This window comes from Plecotus auritus, assembly GCF_963455305.1.
Source record: "Plecotus auritus genome assembly, chromosome: 2".
Lineage (NCBI taxonomy): Eukaryota > Metazoa > Chordata > Mammalia > Chiroptera > Vespertilionidae > Plecotus > Plecotus auritus.
Genome location: NC_137771.1, coordinates 17,511,548 through 17,529,675, shown reverse-complemented (window position 1 = coordinate 17,529,675; position 18,128 = coordinate 17,511,548). Strand labels below are relative to the sequence as shown.

The 18,128-nt window shown below is 45.2% G+C and overlaps 1 protein-coding gene across 2 annotated transcripts in view; it reads left to right on the top strand.

The window, feature by feature from the left end:
- The first annotated feature begins 11,122 nt into the window (after positions 1-11,122).
- WASF2 (WASP family member 2) overlaps positions 11,123-18,128 on the top strand; it is a 70,207-nt gene continuing 63,201 nt past the window's right edge. Inside the window, exon 1 of one of the 2 annotated variants that reach the window (XM_080657837.1) lies at positions 11,123-11,327. The gene's annotated coding sequence lies outside the window, so the exon portion shown is untranslated. The remainder of the gene's footprint in view (positions 11,328-18,128) is intronic. The other variant, XM_080657839.1, reaches the window with a different exon arrangement.

Here is an 18,128-nt window from a genome sequence, read left to right as displayed (position 1 = left end):
CCATCCTCACCCGCCTCTGTTCTCCTTCAGAGTTTGGTCTGACTTCTGGAGCCAGAGCACAAGCTGCAGGGCTCAGCAGGGCTGAGAAAGCATGGGCGGGTTGAAGGGGTTGGCTGGGGCCTCTGCCCCTCTGCCCACTTGGCCACCTTCTGTGGAGGTTACAAGAGCAGGATTCACCCCTAATCGATTGCCTCCACTCCTGCTCGCATTCCTTTATTCTCCTGTCGTATGAATCATTGATCTCTCCACTGCAAGTTCCCTGAGCGCCAGCTCCCATTTTGCCGCCTCACTGTCCAGCATGGGCTTACCTTTCTTTCTGTGGAAGCCATACACGTTCACAGTCCAAACCTTTATCCAGTCAGGCACCTTTGTAGGGGTGGAACTCGGTGTCCCTGCCACATCTTGCTGTGTCTGCAGAGCCCTTAATGATCTGTTGCAGCTCCAGCGCCTGGGTCAGTGCTTGAAACATAGTAGATACATGGTGTCTCTTGAATGAATGAATTCAAACCATAAATAAGTCTCTAGAAATATTCAGAGTGATCTCACAAAAAGGACATTTGATTATGACAAATCCCCATTAAAAGTGCCTTCCCAGCACCCTGAGAATCTAGTCTAATTTCCATCCCCACCACTTTTACTTACCAGATCCATCTAAAGATTTCCTCCCTCCCCACCAAGTTTTCTCTTGCCTCCCCGGTCCTTTGCAGGTGAAATTCCCAGTGTCTGCCACACCCTTCTCCACCTCTCACCTGCTTGACTCCCTCTGGCCTATCACCCTGTTAGATTACCCAGTGAGCATTATTTTCAGCCCGGCTAGCATGGCTCAATGGTTGAGTGTCAACCGATGAACCAGGAGGTCACAGTTCGATTCTGATTGGGCTCAGTCCCCAATGAAGGGCATGCAGAGGCAGCCAATCAGTGATTCTCTCTCATCATTGATGTTTTTATCTCTCTCTCCTTTCCTCTCTGAAATCAATAAAAAAATACTTTTAAACAACAAACAACATTTTCTAAAAATAATTTGATGTTTGATAATTTAAAAAATATATATATTTTTATTGATTTCAGAGAGGAATAGAGAGACAGAAACATCAATGATGAGAGAGACTCATTGATTGGCTGCCTCCTGCATGCCCCACACTGGGGATTAAGCCTGCAACCCTGGCATGTGCCCTGACCAGGATTCAAACGGGCGACCTCTTGCTTCCTTGCTCGACGCTAAACCACTGAGCCACACCGGCCAGGCTGATAATTTGTAAAAAATTATTGAAATAGTGTTAATGGACAAAATCAGAACTTTTTTTGTAGTTTCCTATTCTTATTTTTAAATTTATTTCAAAGAGGAAGGAAGAGGGAGAGATAGAAACATCATTGATGAGAGAGAACCATTGATTGGCTGCCTCCTGCATGCCCCCTACTGGGGATTGAGCCTGCAACCCAGGCATGTGCCCTTGATCAGAATCAAACCCGGGACCCTTCAGTCCGCAGGCCGATGCACTATCCACTGAACCAAACCGGGCTCCTATTCTTACTTTATAGCTAGTATTGTTTTTACGCTGACTTTATATATGGGCTGGGCTGGCAGTAGGTGACATAACCTGGCTCTGATCTTTAAGTCTCAGCCTAGACATCAAATACTCCTCCAGGAAGCCTTCACTGAACCTGTTTAGGTCTCTTTTTGGTAGCCCCAAAGCTTCTCTGGATGCTTCTTTAATATGAATATTTTTACTTGTTGCTTTTTTTGTTTTTAATATTTTTTTATTGATTTCAGAGAGGAAGGGAGAGGGAGAGATAGAAACATCTATGGTAAGAGAGAACCATGGATTGGCTGCCTCCTGTGCGTCCCCTACTGGGGATCGGGCCCGCAACCCAGGCATATGCCCTGACCGGGAATCGAACCTGTGACCTCCTGGTTCATAGTTTGATGCTCAACCACTGAGCCATGCCAGCTGGGCTTTACTTGTTACTTTTTATCCCCCCACACCAAATCTGTAAGCTCTCTGAGGGCCCAGTTAATATGTTTCCACCTCTATACCTGCAGCACCCAGTTCAGGGCCTGGCCCTCTAGACTTAATTTATTCAATCCCTTTCACAGGATCTGCACTATACATCGTATTCTATGTTCCCATTTCATAACTCTGTTTGAGGAACTCCTACTCATTCTTCAAGACCCCATCAAATGATCCCTCCTCCATAAGCCTGCCCAAACTCCCAGTTAAGTTCTATGCTTCTGTGAGCTCACAGCTCCTGTTGAATTGGCATCTCCCTCTTTAAAATTTTTTTTTAAATTTATTTATTGGTTTGAAAGCAAGAGACATCAATTTGTTGTTCCACTCATTTATGCATTCACTGGTTGCTTCTTTAGGTGCCCTGACTGGGAACTGAACCCACAACAATGGCATATCAGGACAGTGCTCTAACCAACTAAGCTACCCAGCCAGGGCTGGTGTCTCCCTCTTTTTTTTTTTTTTTTTAATATATTTTATTGATTTTTTACAGAGAGGAAGGAAGAGGGATAGAGAGTTAGAAACATCGATGAGAGAGAAACATCGATCAGCCGCCTCCTGCACACCCCCCACTGGGGATGTGCCCGCAACCAAGTTACGTGCCCGCAACCAAGTTACGTGCCCTTGACCGGAATCGAACCCGGGACCCTTCAGTCCGCAGGCCGACGCTCTATCCACTGAGCCAAACCGGTTTTGGCTCCCTCTTTTTTTGTAATTTTTATGTATGTGTCGTCTCCTTCAACAGATTTGGAGCCACTGGCAGGCAAAGACTGGGTGGATTGACCCTTGGGTCCCCAATGCCCTGTATAGGCCTGGCCAGAGCAGATAGCAATATATGCTTGTTAAATGAAGAGACTAAGAGGTGTCACAAAGGAGGGAAAATTTAGGCAGGATTTTGAAGGTAGGAGGAAAGAGAATAACATGTACTTACTAAGGGCATAGAGTCAGTATAGATAAAAGCAAATAATTCTATATAATAAAAGACTAATATGCAAATAGACTGAACAGTGGAACAACAGAAACAACCGAACAACCGATCTCTATGACATGTGCTCACCACCAGGGGGCGTGTGCGGAACATAGCAGGCGCTGGTCACAACGGGATGGTGGAGCACGTGCCAAACCAAGGTGGGACGCCAGTTGCTGTCATTGGAGCAAGCCTCTGGTGGTTACTGAAAATTCTTTGCTCCTGCGTGCCGCGGTCCCGCCCAGTGCTCGCACCCACTACCAGTGCCAGCCCAGGTGGCAGCTGGTGCCGGAGCCACTGCTTGCATCCCCTGGCTCCGGTCCCAATCACTTGGCGCCATCAGCGGTGCAAGCGGCGGCTGCTGGCCCAATTGCCCCTGAGGGCTTCTCCATCGCCCCCTGCTCCTGAGGGGCAATCGGGGCAGCAGCCGCTGCTTGCACCCACTGCTGGCGCCGATGCCAATTGCTCCGTGCTGTCAGTGGGTGCAAGTGGGGCCGGTACCATTGGTGTGTGGGAGCAGGGCTGCTGGCATATAGGGGACCAGTGGCCGTGGTGGGAGGGGCCAGGTGGGGGGTGCAGAGGATGGGCCGAGACCCGCCCCTGTGCCTACCGCAGCCTCGCAGCCTACAGTCCCTTTCAAGGTGCATGAATTCGTACACTGGGCCCCTAGTATTAACAATAATAATGGCCAACTATCATTGAGCACACCATAGTGTAGTGGGTGAGAACAGAGATTATGTTCTGCCTCTTACTGGCTGTGTGACCTTGGGCAAATTATCTAATTTTTCTGTGCCTCAGTTTCCTCATCTGTAAAATGGAGATAGTAATGGTATCTGCCTTATCAGGAATTAAATAAGTGCAAGGTGCTGAGAACTGTGCCAGCCACACCTGGGCATGTGTCTTTGCTGTCATTGTTATTCTCTCCATTGCTGAGCACTTTGGTTGTGCCAGCACTTTCATCTGGCATCTCAGTCCTCACAGCAGCCTGAAAGGCAGGGATTGTTTGTCCTTTTACAAAGAAATGTGGTGTAAGCAGGCCACTCACTGGGTAAGTGGCAGAAATGGGGTTTGAACCCTGGTCTCTCAGGCCTGCCGCCCACCAATGTTCCTTGACTGTGGCACCTGCCTGCAGGAGGAGGGGGAGGAAGAGAAGATGGCACAGTGGGAAGGCAGGGAGGCTTCACCAAGCTGAGGCCTCGGGAGCAAGAGCAGCAGGCATTTTTCTAGAGCTTTCATTTCCGTCTGCCTCTTCTGAGCAGGTGAAAAACCCCACAGAGGGCTCTTCACTGAGTTCTCCCCCTATTCCTCCCCCTCCCAGCGCTGCCTCATCCCCAAGCTGGGAGGAGGAGGTCAGGCATGCAGCGTGGGGCGTGCAAGGGAGGGGAGTGAAGAGGTGGGGGAGCATCATTCCAGATCCTTTCCCTCCAGCATCCGCCTCGTCCCCATCAAAGGCACTCCGGGAGGAGAGAGCATTCCAGGTGGAAGGAATGGCAAATGCAAAGGCTGTGGATTAAGGATGTGGAGGTGGAGAAAGCCTTGGAGCTTGGCTGGAACTGAGGATGGGGCCCCCTGGGATTGCTCAGTGGAGAAGAACTTGTTTGATAAGAGAGGGGAGAGAGAGAAGGAGAGAGAGAGAGAGAGAGAGAGAGAGAGAGAGAGAGAGAGAGAGAGAGAGAGAGAGAGAGAAGGAGGGAGGGAGGGAGGGAGGGAGGGAGGGAGAGAGAGAAACCAGCTGAGCTGAGAATTCTGCCAGAGGTAGGGTAGTTATTGGCTGGAAACCATTCTAGACTCTGAGCACAGAGCTCTCTACTGTCTTCCCCTCAGATAAGGGGTGGCATGGAGGGGTCAGGGTGATTCCTTTTTGGTCTCTTCCCCTAGAATCCCTTAGCAGGCTTCGCTCTGCCAGCTCTGTACCAGCCATTGACTCATGACTTCTTATGCAATTTCATGGTTTCTTCCCAGCTCTACAAGATCAGTAGTATTCACTCCATTTTGTAGATGAGAAAACTGAGGCTCAGCCAGGTTACATAACTTGCCCAAAGTCACACAAAGTGCAAAAGGCAGATCTTGGACTCGAACCCAGGACTATTTTTCAGAGAAGGTTATTTTGCCTGTTATATTGGTTTGGGCTGCTTTCCCAGAGTACTTGCCATCCCCATAGCAACAAGGAGAGGAACTCTTGTGCTAATAGCACTTTATAATTTATGCAGGCCTTATTTTTTTCTGCTCCTCACAACAGCCCCACAGGCAGGGCTGTTAATGTCCCTATTTCATAGATGAGAAAACTGAGGCTCAGAGAGGGGGTGTGACTTGGTCAAGACCACAGACCCATTAAGTGGCACAGTTGGGACTCAGACCCAGTTCTGGTGACTCTAAATATCTTTTATACGCCTGGTAGAGGAAGAGGGTCTGTTTCCTGCTCTTACCAGCCTCAGGGGACAGGGAGTAGACCTGGGTTACTTTTTAGAACTGATGTGAAAGGAATGAGGGTTGGCCTTGGAAACCTGGGGACTTGCTACTGACAGTGAATAATTTTGTTTGTAAATCCTCACCTGAGGATATTTTTCCATTGATTTTAGAGAGTGGAAGGGAGGGGGAGAAACAGAGAGAGAGAAACATCAATGAGAGAGACAAATCGATTGGTTGCCTCTCGAATGTGCCCAGATCAGGGCTGGGAATTGAGCCTGCAACCGAGGTGTGTGCCCTTGACTGGAATAAAATCTAAGCCTACGCTCTATCCACTGAGCCAAACCAGCTAGGGGGCAGTGAATAATTTTATCCCTCTAAATCCAGGTGATAACTCTAATTCTTTGAATAGAAGAGAGAGGGCTTGCCCTCAAGAACAGCAAACCCCCCAAAATCAAGGTTTGATTTAAATTCCAGCTGTGCTGCTTCCTGGCTGGGGAGCTTTTGGCAAGTCACTTAACCTCTCTGTGTTTCCTTTATCTCATTTGTAAAATGATGATAATAATAGGACCTAACTTGCAGGACTGGCCATGCAGATTTATTTATTTGTTTTAAAATGTTTGGTTTTTTAAAAATTGAATTTAAAGAGGAAGGGAGAGAGAAACATCAATTGGCTGCCTCTTGCACGCCTCCTACCAGGGAAACCAGGGATTGAGCCTGCGACCTGGTCATGTGTGGAACTAGTAACCAAACGGATGACCTCTAGGTGCATGGGACGATGCTCAACCAACTGAACCACACCGGCCAGGGCATGGCTAATGCATATGTAGCACTTAGCACATAGTTGGCACATAGTAAATAGTGAATGTCAGTGCTTATTATTACCACCATTAAAATGACAGCATTACCCCCTCTGAAAGCAACTTGTCTATCTTTATTGTCTAAAAGCAGAAACCAAGGCTCCTACTGCCAGATAACCTTCAAGCAAAGCCCCAGAGTCTTATCTATTAAAGGTAGTAACAGCTGATATCAATAATAATAATTATTAAAAATTAACATTCAGCCCAGCTGGTGTGGCTCAGTGGTTGAGCAATGATCTATAAACCAGGAGGTTACAGTTTGATTCTGGTCAGGGCATATGCCCAGGTTGTGGGCTCAATCCCCAGTGTGAGGTCTGCAGGAGGCAGCCAATCAATTATTCTCTCTCATCATTGATGTTTCTCTCTCTCTCTCTTTCTTCCTCCCTGAAATCAATAAAAATATTTTTTAAAAATTTAACATTCAACAACTGCTTACTATGTGCCAATCATTGTGCTAAGTGCTTCACGTTTATTATCTTACTAGAGGCCCGGTGCATGAAATTCATGCACTTGGGGGGGGTCCCTCAGCCCGGCCTGTGCCCCCTCACAGTCTGGGAGCCCTTGGGGGGATGTCCGACTGATGGCTTAGGCCCACTCCCAATGCTGCGTTTGCCAGCCATGAGCCTGGCTTCTGGCTGGGAGGCACTCCCCCTGTGGGAGTGCACTGACCACCAGGGGGCAGCTCCTGCATTGAGGGTCTGTCCCCTGGTGGTCAGTGTGGATCATAGCAACTAGTCGTTCTGCCATTCAGTTGATTTGCATATTAGCTTTTTATTATATAGGATTTAATACTCAGAGCTCTGGGAAATAGAAACAATTATGATCTCCACTTTATGGATAAGGAAACTGAGGCTCAGAAAGGTGAAGTGGTATAACTGTAATTTGAACCCCAGTTTTTTGTTGTTGTTTTTTTCAATCCTCATCCAAGGATATGCTTGTTGATTTTAGAGAGAGGGGGAAAGAAAAACATCAATGTAAGAGAGAACAACAATTGGTTGACTTCCGTTTGTGCTACAACCAGAGACTGAACCCACAAGCTAGGTATGTGCCCTTACTGGGAACTGAACCTGTAACATTTAGATATATGGGACGACGCTCTAACCAACTGAGCCACACTGGCCAGGGCTGACCCCAAGTTTGTATGGCTCCAAAGTCTTCTGTGACAATTAAGGTCAGATGACAATTTATCCAGTGTATAGACTCTTGCGTCAGCTTTCTCCCAAATGCACCTATCTGCTGCATCTGTTGCCTCAGGTTCACCTCCCTTTGTGCTGGAAAATCCAAGCACCATGTTACGGAGTGCCCTCATGTGCCAGAATGCTTTGTACGCATTTCCACATTGAATCCTCACCTCCACCTTATGGCTCCCTATTATTATCCCCATTTCTCAGAAGAGTAGCTGAGGCACAGAAAGGTGTAGTGACTGCTCAAGGTCACACAGTCTAAAATAAGATTGCAGAGCCAAGATTAAAATCCAGATGGGTTGGCCTCAGAACTTGCATTTTTTTAGGAACTATCAGAAAAATATAGATACCCTTGAAGAATAGCCCCACTTTCAAAGCTAGGTTCCCTTCCCTACAACACCACGTTTGTTTAGGCCCCAGTGAGCTTTGTCCTCCCTTCCCATTGCCACTATCTCTATTGGCCTAGATGTCTTCCACACCCTCTCCCTAGGCCTGCAACACTTCTCTCAACCTCCTGCTGCCTAGTTAAGCCTCACTCATCCAGACATCACCTCTTCAGAAGCTTCCTCTAACCCAGGGGTGGGCAAACTTTTTGACTCGAGGGCCACAATGGGTTCTTAAACTGGACCAGAGGGCCGGAACAAAAACATGGATGGAGTGTTTGTGTGAACTAATATAAATTCAAAGTAAACATCATTACATAAAAGGGTACGGTCTTTTTTTTAATTTATTTCAATAGTTTTATTCATTTCAAACATTTTAACAAGAAGAATGTAAACACTAATTATTATAATTTGAAACTTCAAAAAATGGAGGAATTATAGCACAATAACATACCTTATATTGAAGATGGCAAAGGCAAAATAAAATTGCCTAACAAAGGAAAGGTACAAAAGCCTTTCAAATTAAACTTAAATATAATAAAATAATTTAAAACTAAAACAAATAGAAAAGAACAAAATGTGTAAACAGTAAATTAAACATTTTCTTTTTTTTTTAAATATATTTTATTGATATTTTACAGAGAGGAAGGGAGAGGGATAGAGAGCTAGAAACATCGATGAGAGAGAAACATCGATCAGCTGCCTCCTGCACACCCCCCACTGGGGATGTGCCCACAACCAAGATACATGCCCTTGACCAGAATCGAACCCGGGACCCCTCAGTCTGCAGGCCAACGCTCTATCCACTGAGCCAAACCGGTTTCGGCTAAACATTTTCTTTAGTGCAACTTGCAAATTATGCCCGGGACGTAGATGTAGATGGCAATGTAGACTGGGTTGAAAGGTTTTTGGTCTTTAAAACATCAACTTCAGTGGGAACAGTGTTGTTGGTCTCCTTTTTAGCTAATGCTCTGATACTGTGCTCTCCAGGGGCGTGTCTCCCTACATCACCACGATAACGTGTCTACGCATTCCCAGGGTGATGTTGGGGACGCGTCCGCAGGCATTACAAGGAGCCTCTGGAAGATGGAGAGGTTGTTCCTCCTACTGAATGGGCGGATATAAATCCGCCCACTCAGAAGAAGGAGCTGCGGCTGTGTTTCCCGACGTTGCCATGTTAACACTGCTGCTGGTGAAGGAGTGGAGGGGAGAGCAAGAGAACCCTCCGCTCTTTCGGCTCCACGAGCCGGATAGAACAGCCGAATGGGCCGGATCCGGCCTGTGGGCCGTAGTTTGCCCACGGCTGCTCTAACCCCACCCCATTCCTTGACATTTGCTCTTATAAACACATTGCACTTTGCCTTCTCGTTCCTTATCACAGGTTCTAATTGTATTCTGATCATTTGTTTAACAACTTACTTCCTCACCAAACTCTAAGCTCTATGAGGGTCTGAGTCTGTTTTGTTTGCCATTGTAGCTGCATCACTAGCAGGCTGCCCTACATGATCAGTGTTAAATAGTTTCTTTATTGAATAGATGAATTTATGAATGAACAAATAGCTACTAGGCACTTTATACACACACCTCATTAATTGCACAATTATTCACTGAGTCCTCACAACTACCCATGTTAGAGTAGATGTAGGTGAAGCTCAGAGAGCTAGAAAGTGGTTGAGCTTGGATTAAATGGAAGGTCAGTCTGACCCCATTCTCTGCACAGCACCTGCTGTCTACCAGCACCCAATGGCCACAGACAGGATTTAAATAGTAATTGATTGTCAGACCACAGGTCCCATTTTGAGCCTGGAGGTCATGACTCAGCCAGCACTGGGGCCATGGACACCACCCACTTGGTGGTCTCTGTCCTTCTAAAGTCTTAGACAGCTTCCCCTCCCCACTCCCTTCTTGACTTCCTTTTTTTTACAGAGAGGGAAAACGACTAGAAATTACAGCCAAGGCAGCCCTTCTGGGAGTAACCATGCTGCAGTGAAAAGAGCACTGTCCTGAGTGCAGCAGAGACCTGGATTTAAGTCCTGGCATGGATGCTGCCCCACTGAGGGCCCACAGTGGCGTCACTGCCTCTCTTGGAGCTTGTGACCTCCTTTGGAATTCTGTCTGGGTTGCTGACCAACCTGTCATCCCTTACTCACTTCCTGATTCTTAGGATACCAGAAACAGCTCAGGCACACCCGGAGGAGGATCACTTTTCCCCTGAAACCTTAGTGATTGACAATAGCTTTGGGGGTGGGGGAAGGGGCGCTGTGCCAGTCTTGGGTGACCAGAGAGATGGGAAACTGGCCTGGCACCCTCAAGACCCTCCCTGGAATGTTAAGGGTTTGGGGGAGGGAAGTCTTTCTCAGGGGACACCAGGCCTGCAAGGGAGGAATACAGGAGAGGAAACCAAAATATACAGGTTTGAGTCCCAGGGTTGTTTCAAATTCCCTGGGTGACACAGGATAAGTCATAGAGTTTCTCTTCTCCAAAACAAGAACACTATTTGCCTTACAGAGTTGCTCTAGACTGGTCGGCAAACTCATTAGTCAACAGAGCGGCAAACCGCGGCTCGCGAGCCGCAGTTTGCCGACCACTGCAAACTGCGGCCCAGATAGAGAATTAAATGAGGTATCTTTGCTAACTTGCGAATGTCACATGGATATCCAGCTGCAGACTTTTATAATTAACAATATGCACATATACCCACTCACGGGACTGCTCCTATTTCGCAGGACAAACTGAGACCCAGATAAATTCAGGAAGTAGTCTGAAGTCGCAGAGTTAGGTGAGGGCTGGACTAGGGTCCAGGTCATCTGATTCGGCCTTTCAGAACCATCTCCCAGTTCCAGGACCCAGGGCCTCCCCCCGGATTGGATCCTGCAGTGGAGATTCGAGACAGTGACTCACTCTCTCCACCCAACTTTCTGCCCCACCTGAGACCGGGAGGGAAGAGACAAAACTATGCGCAACTTGAGGGGTGTCCACAGCAAGTTCATGAGCTTGGCCCCTCCGCTCCACCAAAAATACTGGTTCTTTTTAACATTAAGAAAAATAATTCGTCTTAAATACACTTTGTATGAGTTTTTACACTTTCTTAGGTCGAGTTTTCCTACTTTGAATTTAGGAGTTGATTTAATGTAATCTCCATCCCCACGTCACTTGGCTTGCCCCTCGCTGTTTACTCCGATTGCGGAAGTAGCTCGGGTGGAGCTCCCGGGACTGTTCTCTGAGTACGTCTTTTGCGTGGCTATTTAACTGGCATTCCGTTCAGGCCAATGAAAGGCCCGAAAGCCCCAGGCGGGTGGGGCAGAGAGCCAATCAGGACCGTTGGCGGGGTGTGGCTGCGTCCCAGGGCGGGGAATCGCGTAATGGCGGACGCGGGCCGGTGAAGCACGGCTGGGGGCGTAGCGCACTGAGCGGGGTCCAGCAGTGTGGCAGCCGCTTGGGCGGCCCGCCGGGACAGACCCGAGGCGGAGAAGGGCGACCGGCCGGCCCGTCGGTCGCTGAGGGCGACTGCGCAAGGCCAGGTGAGCAACAAGTCCCCACGGGCGGCCCCGCCGGGAGGTGCTGGGCCGGGCCGGGCAGGGCCGCCCCTCCCGAGCTGCGCTGGGTCCTGCGGGAGTGGGCGCCTCGCCTGTCACGGGCCCGCAGAGGCCCGTGAGCGGTCTGCGCGGGGCGGCGTCTTACTCTCCACTCACCTCCTCTAAGCGAGGTATCCTGGAGATCCCCTCTGGGACTGCGGGGCACCGAGTCCATGAGGTTTCGGAAGTGCCCTAACCTGACCTAGCTCTGCCACCAACTCGCTGTGTGACCTTGGGCAAGTCCCTTGCCTCCCTGGGCCTCAGTTTCCCGATGTTTGAAGCGGAGACTTGTCAGTCATATGTACATGAGTTGGATCCCAGATGTCTGAGATCTTGGGCAAGTTCTTCCTCAGGCGGAGCCTCAGTTTCCATCTATGGGCCATGAAGGAATTGAGGAGCTTTTTGAAACCCCTGGCCTGCTAAATTGCAAATGGAGGTTGGACTGTGCGTGTGTGTGTGTGTGTGTGTGTGTGTGTACGTGTGTACGTACGTATGTGTGCAGGACCGTACTGCCGAGTAAGGATAGTTGGCTAAAGGGGCTTTTCCACGAAGACTTTGGATGGACCCCAGAGTGTGATGGAGTCATGTCCTCCAGGATCCTAGAGCCTCTGAGATGGGAAGTATTACATAGTTCCCCATAAAATCAGAAGAGGAAGGAATCCTTGGAGCCTCTTGGGGCTATGATTGAAATTTATGCCCCAAAGAATTCAGGAGGATTAGGAGGAGGAGAGAACATGCATGGCGCTCCTACTGTGTGTCAGACCTTTAGGCATATATTCTTCTTTCATTTTTACAGCTACCCTTGAGAATTTACACATAAAGAAAACTAATAACTTGCTCACGATCACCCAGGTGCAGAGATTACCAAGGATAAGGCGTTTCCTTTGAGGCTCACTGGGCAATGGGGAAGTCTCTGTCCACTTCAAAGAAGTTTGCTTTGCCACAAATGGGGTGAGGGGTCTGGTCCCAGACACTTCTGGCATGAAGATAAGCTGGGTCTTGATTTTTGTTCAGTCTGTGAGTAGTTGGAAAAGACCATTTTCTAAGTTGTAAACGTCACTTGGAAGTGTGTTAGAACTTGGGAGAGCTCAGCTTGAACCCTGACTGGGTGGCCTGTAGTAGGAAGTTCACCAACTATCTATCCGTAGGCTTCACACTTGTTTCAGAGTGGTGCCAGCCTGGTAATATTTCCTCCTCCCTATGAAGGCCAAGTTTTCTTGGATGGAAGAAATTTCCCATTTAGTTCAAATGTCTTTGGATTCTTTGAGTAAATAGTTCAATAGCCTTCCTCTGATTAAGCATGTTTCTTTCTTTGTGGTCCCTGTTATCAAAGTTCTAGCTGATTAAAGATTGTGGACCCAGATTGGGAGGTAGCTGGGTACTATAAATTGCAGCCCTTAATTTTTCCAGACCTCAGAGCTTTTGGTTAATCAAAATGGTAGGATTGTCAATGTGTATTGTTCTCGGATGTCAATGGTAGGGAAGAAAATTGGAAGAGGAAGTTGCAGAGAAAGAGGGCGTTTCTTAGCAGTGGAGCCAATATGTATTTCTTTGTTTGAAATTCTAAAACCAGAAGGCAGCAACTGCAGGAGGAAGGAAGGAAAGGACTGTGAAACTTTTTTTCCCATTCAAATATATGCAAGAGCTGTCCCTGTCCGACTCTGCTTTTACAGAAAAAATCAATTGTAATTTGTTCAACGTTTAGAAATTATAATCTGGAATAAGATCATTTTAGATCTTAAACGCAGATAAAAAAATTTAAAAATCAGAATATTTTACTGGGTACGGTATGTTACTTATCAGTAGATGATTCTTTTTCTCAACATAATTAACCAATTGCAGTCCTTGGTTCTATTTAACTATGATTTAAATTAGTGCATTTTAACCTAAGAGGAGTTGATCTAGGTATTGGGTGATGCAAATGTCACCATTACTTAAAAAACACATGGTATTTTAGGGTTTTGACATTTGTTAAAAACCTCTTTAGTGCTTTATTTTAAAGGTTTGTGTACTGTGAATTACTTATAAGACTGAATTTATTGCATGTGACCATCTACCTTTATTCTCAGTATTGGTTATATTTTTCCATATAATATTTAATTTTAATTAATATACCAGTCCAAAGTACCTTGTGGCTAAAAAAAAAAAAAGTTATTGGGGCTGCAGGTGTTTCTGAATTTAGAAGTTTTTGGATTTTAGAAATGGAATATGGTACACGTACTGTGGTTATGTAACATCCAGAGAAGTATGGGGCAGCGCCTTGTAATCAAACACTTTACTATTTCTGTAGTAAAATGTCAGAATATTCGAACCAAGTGGGATAAATAAGTACTATAAATAGCCTCATGTCATTTCACATTAGGTTTTGCTGCCAAATGAATAATGAAAAACTTGGTTTTTGCAGCCTTTTGGATTTTGGAATTGAAGTTAAGGGATGGTGAACCTCTATGGATAAAACTTATATGATGACAAGAACAATTATAAGAAAAAACATTGTAAACCAAATTAATTTCAAAGTCATGGATTCTAAGAACAGTGTTACATAGAAGAGACTTTGTTTCTTTCATATAATAATCTTATTCTAATTAATATGTGCCAATGTGCATTTTTCCTTAAGAACGAAAAATTGCCTTTTTTTTTTTTTTGAGGATCTGCTTCTGATGCTCCCTAATCATATCTTTAAATTGTATTTATTTATTTATTTATTTATTTATTTATTTATTTATTTTTGTTAATCCTTACCCTAGGATATTTTTCTCATTGCATTTCAGAGAGGGTATAAAAAAGGGAGGGAGGGGAAGAGAGAGGAGAGAGAAAAAAACATCGATGTGAGAGAGACACTTTGATTGGTTGCCTCCCGAACAGACCCCGACCCAGACCAGGGATGGAACCTACGCCCCAGGTACATACCCTTAACGGGGAATCGAACCTGAGACCCTTCAGTGCATGGGCCAATGCTCTAACCATTGAGCCATGCCAGCTAGGGCCAAAATTTACCTTTTAATACACTCAGTGGTCCATGTTTTAGATTTTTGACTGATACCCTATTACCCCCATCCCCTTTTTATTTATTTTATTTTAATTTTTTAAATATATTTTTACTAGAGGCCAGGTGCACGAATTTGTGCACAGGTGGGGTCTGGCCGTCCTGCCCCAATCAGGGCTGATTTGGCTAGGCCAGCCAAGGGGAAGGGACCCAGGAGGTTGGCTGGCCTGCCCTGCCCCCGATTAGGGTGTGGAGGAGGGCAGTTGGCGGGCCGGCCCCACCACCTCTTCAAACTCCCGATCGAGTTCCCGGTGGAGGGGACAATTTGCATATTAGCCTTTTATTGTATAGGATTGGCTTCAGAGAGGAAGGGAGAGGGAGAGAGAGACAGAAACATCAATGATGAGAGAGAATCATTGATTGGCTGCCTCCTGCACGCCCCCTACTGGGGACTGAGCCTGCAACCCAGGCGTGTGCCCTTGACTGGAATTGAACCTGGGACCCTTTAGTCCACAGGCCGATGCTCTATCCACTGAGCCAAACCAGCCAGGGCCCCACCCCCTTTTTAATGTTTTTATTGATTTAGAGAGAGAGAGAAAAACATCTATGTGAGAGAGAAATGTTGATCGGTTGCCTCTCCCTCCCCCTATGGGGCTCAAACCCCAAAACCTGGACATGTGCCTTGACTGGGAATCGAACTATTGACCTTTCAGTACCTAGGACTACGCTCAACAAACCGAGCCACATTGGGCAGGGCTACCCCTCTTTATAAAAAAGTAATTTATAGTGTCTTATGCTCCTCTTTGTATAGCAATTAAGAGAATTGCACCTTTTCATGTAATTCAGAGAAATACTTATCAGGTGAGGATATGTAGATTCACGTTTGCAGAATTTAAAGCTGATGTTCCCTTCAGGGAGGTATTTAGTATAAGCTATCACTGCTGGATGGTATTTATGGCAAAAATTTTTATTTTTGCCCTAGCTGGGTGGCTCAGTTGGTTGGAGCATTGTCCTGTACATCAGAAAGGTTGCAGGTCTGATTCCAGGTCTGGACACATGCCTAGGTTGTGGGTTTGATCCCTGGTTGGGATGCATATGGGAGGCAGCCCATCGATGTTTCTCTCACATCGATCTTTCTCTCTTCCTTCCTCTCTCAAAAAAAAAAAAAAAAAAAAAATTAATAAAACACAACCTTGTGTTAGGATTAAAAAAAAAAGAAAAAAATTTATTTTTAATTTATGAAGCCTCCACAATTTGCACATTTTGGAGTTTTCTAAAATATGTTTAATTTAGAGTATTTTTTAAGTATATGCTATCTGAGAAATGTGAGTTAACTAGTCTTATGAATTTGGGTGATTTCTTTAAACGGCCAAGGACCTCTAAGAGCATATTTACAAAAACTCAGTCTACTCTTTACTTTTCTTGAACATGCTAACTATAGACTGTGATGACTGGTATTGTTGGAAGTTAAAGAATTATTTCTTTCTAAAAGAAGTTCTATGACAGCATGAATTTGAGAGATTCTGAACTTCAGGATTCCACATATCCTTATCCTTCTACTGGGGCGTGTCCACAGTTCCTGAGAACAGTACTGTCACTGTCTGGAAGATAGAAGGAATGTGGAAAGGTATATCAGGAGTTTCAGGTGGAGTTGGTGTACAGTTGGACTAGGGAATAGGAGCAATTCTTACCCAGATTTCTCCAGTTTCTTCTATTTCATAAGCACAGATAATATTGTAAAAGGATTACAAATTAGTGGACTAACATCCTATACCAAGACTGTTGTGATTATTCCTCAAGATAGGAACTCTGTCTTATACTTCTTTTGTATTCTGTAATGCCTAAAGGCGTCAGAATTTACCATTTAAAAATATTCATATCTGGCCTGGGAGCTTCGGTGTCAATGCACAACCAGGATTGAGGACCACTGACAAGCACATTATAGGTGCTCAATATATACATATTGATTAATTCACTGGCATGAATTGGGTAGTGTGAAAGAGGCCCCAGATTTTTTTTATCAAGTAAAATAGCTTTCCAAGATACCAACACACATCTTAACAGTTGGCAGATCTGGAGACCCATAGTCAGTTCATTGCTAGCTACTCTGCCAGCATTACCACCCTGATTTTGTGACCTAGGCATGATTACTCTCTGTGTCAACAGGCTTTTCAAAGTTTTGTTTACTTCTCGAGTGGTGGCCTTACTAAGATCTATTTGGGTGACAATTGCTAAATGAGGAATAGGTAGAAGTACAAGATTGTTGGGGTTTTGGGTGAGGGAGGTGGACTGCTAGACACCAGTGATGCCAGGGGAAGAAATATGGAAAGTTGTAATTTGACTGGGTCTCCAACACATAATACAGTGCGTGGAAAATAATTGGTATTCTATAACTTTTTGTTGACTGAAGAAATGAATGGCTCTCTGGAAAGAGGCATATGAGTTGTGAAATAAGATTCCTCCTACTCATCCTTCAGAACTGAGCTAAGATGCCATCTATTCCATGAAGCATTTTCAGGAAAAGATGGGTAACTCCCTTGTATGTTTTCTCCTTCCTTAAAGCATTTATCAGATTATCAGATCTGATATCAGACAAATTATAAAACTCTTTCCCTTGTGAGCTCCTTAAGGGCCAGACCGTATTGGTTTATTTTTGTATGATTAGTATTCAACATGCAATAAAAGATGTAATAGATGCTAAATTATGGTCTCTGTTTTCTTCATTTTAGTAGGCTTCTCTTTCTTCGAATTCATGGTCTTTTTTAGTTCAGATCAGCAAATATTTATTATTCTCAGAGGTAGGTCTTGAATATTGGGGTAGAGTTTCTCAACCTTGGCATTATTGACATTTTGGGCTGGTAATTCTATAATTGTGGAGGGCTTCTGTAATTGTGGAGGGCATTGTAGCATGTTCAGCAGCATTCCGGGTCTCTACTTACAACTTGTGACAACCAAAACTATCTCCAGATATTGTCAAATGTTTCCTGAAGGGCAAAATTGCCCCCCTGTAGAACTACTAAATCAAGGGTAGGGGTAGTATATAGTTATAGAGAGAAGTGAGTATAAATGTCCTTAGGTGTACACTCATATTCCTTCTTTCTAGTTATATAGTCTTTTGTCTCTGACTTTGGATAAGAAAGAAAAATGAGGGAAATCAGGAGGTGACAACCTTAAAATAGCCCCATTATTTTTATTCTGTTCAAATTTTATTTGATTTGATTTAAATATATTAGAGCAGTGCAGATAGCTGAATTATTTATGCAAACAGATCTATGTAAAATCAGTCTCTACCACTGATTAGATGGAGTAAAGAACTACTAGGATATTACTACCTTATATAAAAGACTTTCAGAAAAGTTCATAGCTGAAAAGTTGAACACCTAAAGAATAATCAGCATTGGTTTATAGAGAACTTGCCAGCACTTGTCAGGATCCTTTGCTAATTTTTGAGTTTCATGGCTAAAATGTATCTTTTGATGGCCCTGCATAGATACTCTATAACTCTAAAAAACCTCTTTAGGCCCTGGCTGGTGTGGCTGAGTTGGTTGAGTGTCATCCCCTGCACCGAAAGGTCCCGGGTTCAATTCCCTGTCAGGGTACATATCCAGGTGGTGGGTCCCCCGTCAGGAACCCACAGGTGGAAACTGATCAATGTTTTCTATCACATCAATGTTTCTCTTTCTCTCTCTCCCTCTTAAAAAAAAATTCAATAAAAACATAGTTAAAAAACAAACAAACACGTTTACCCAACAGGCATGTTT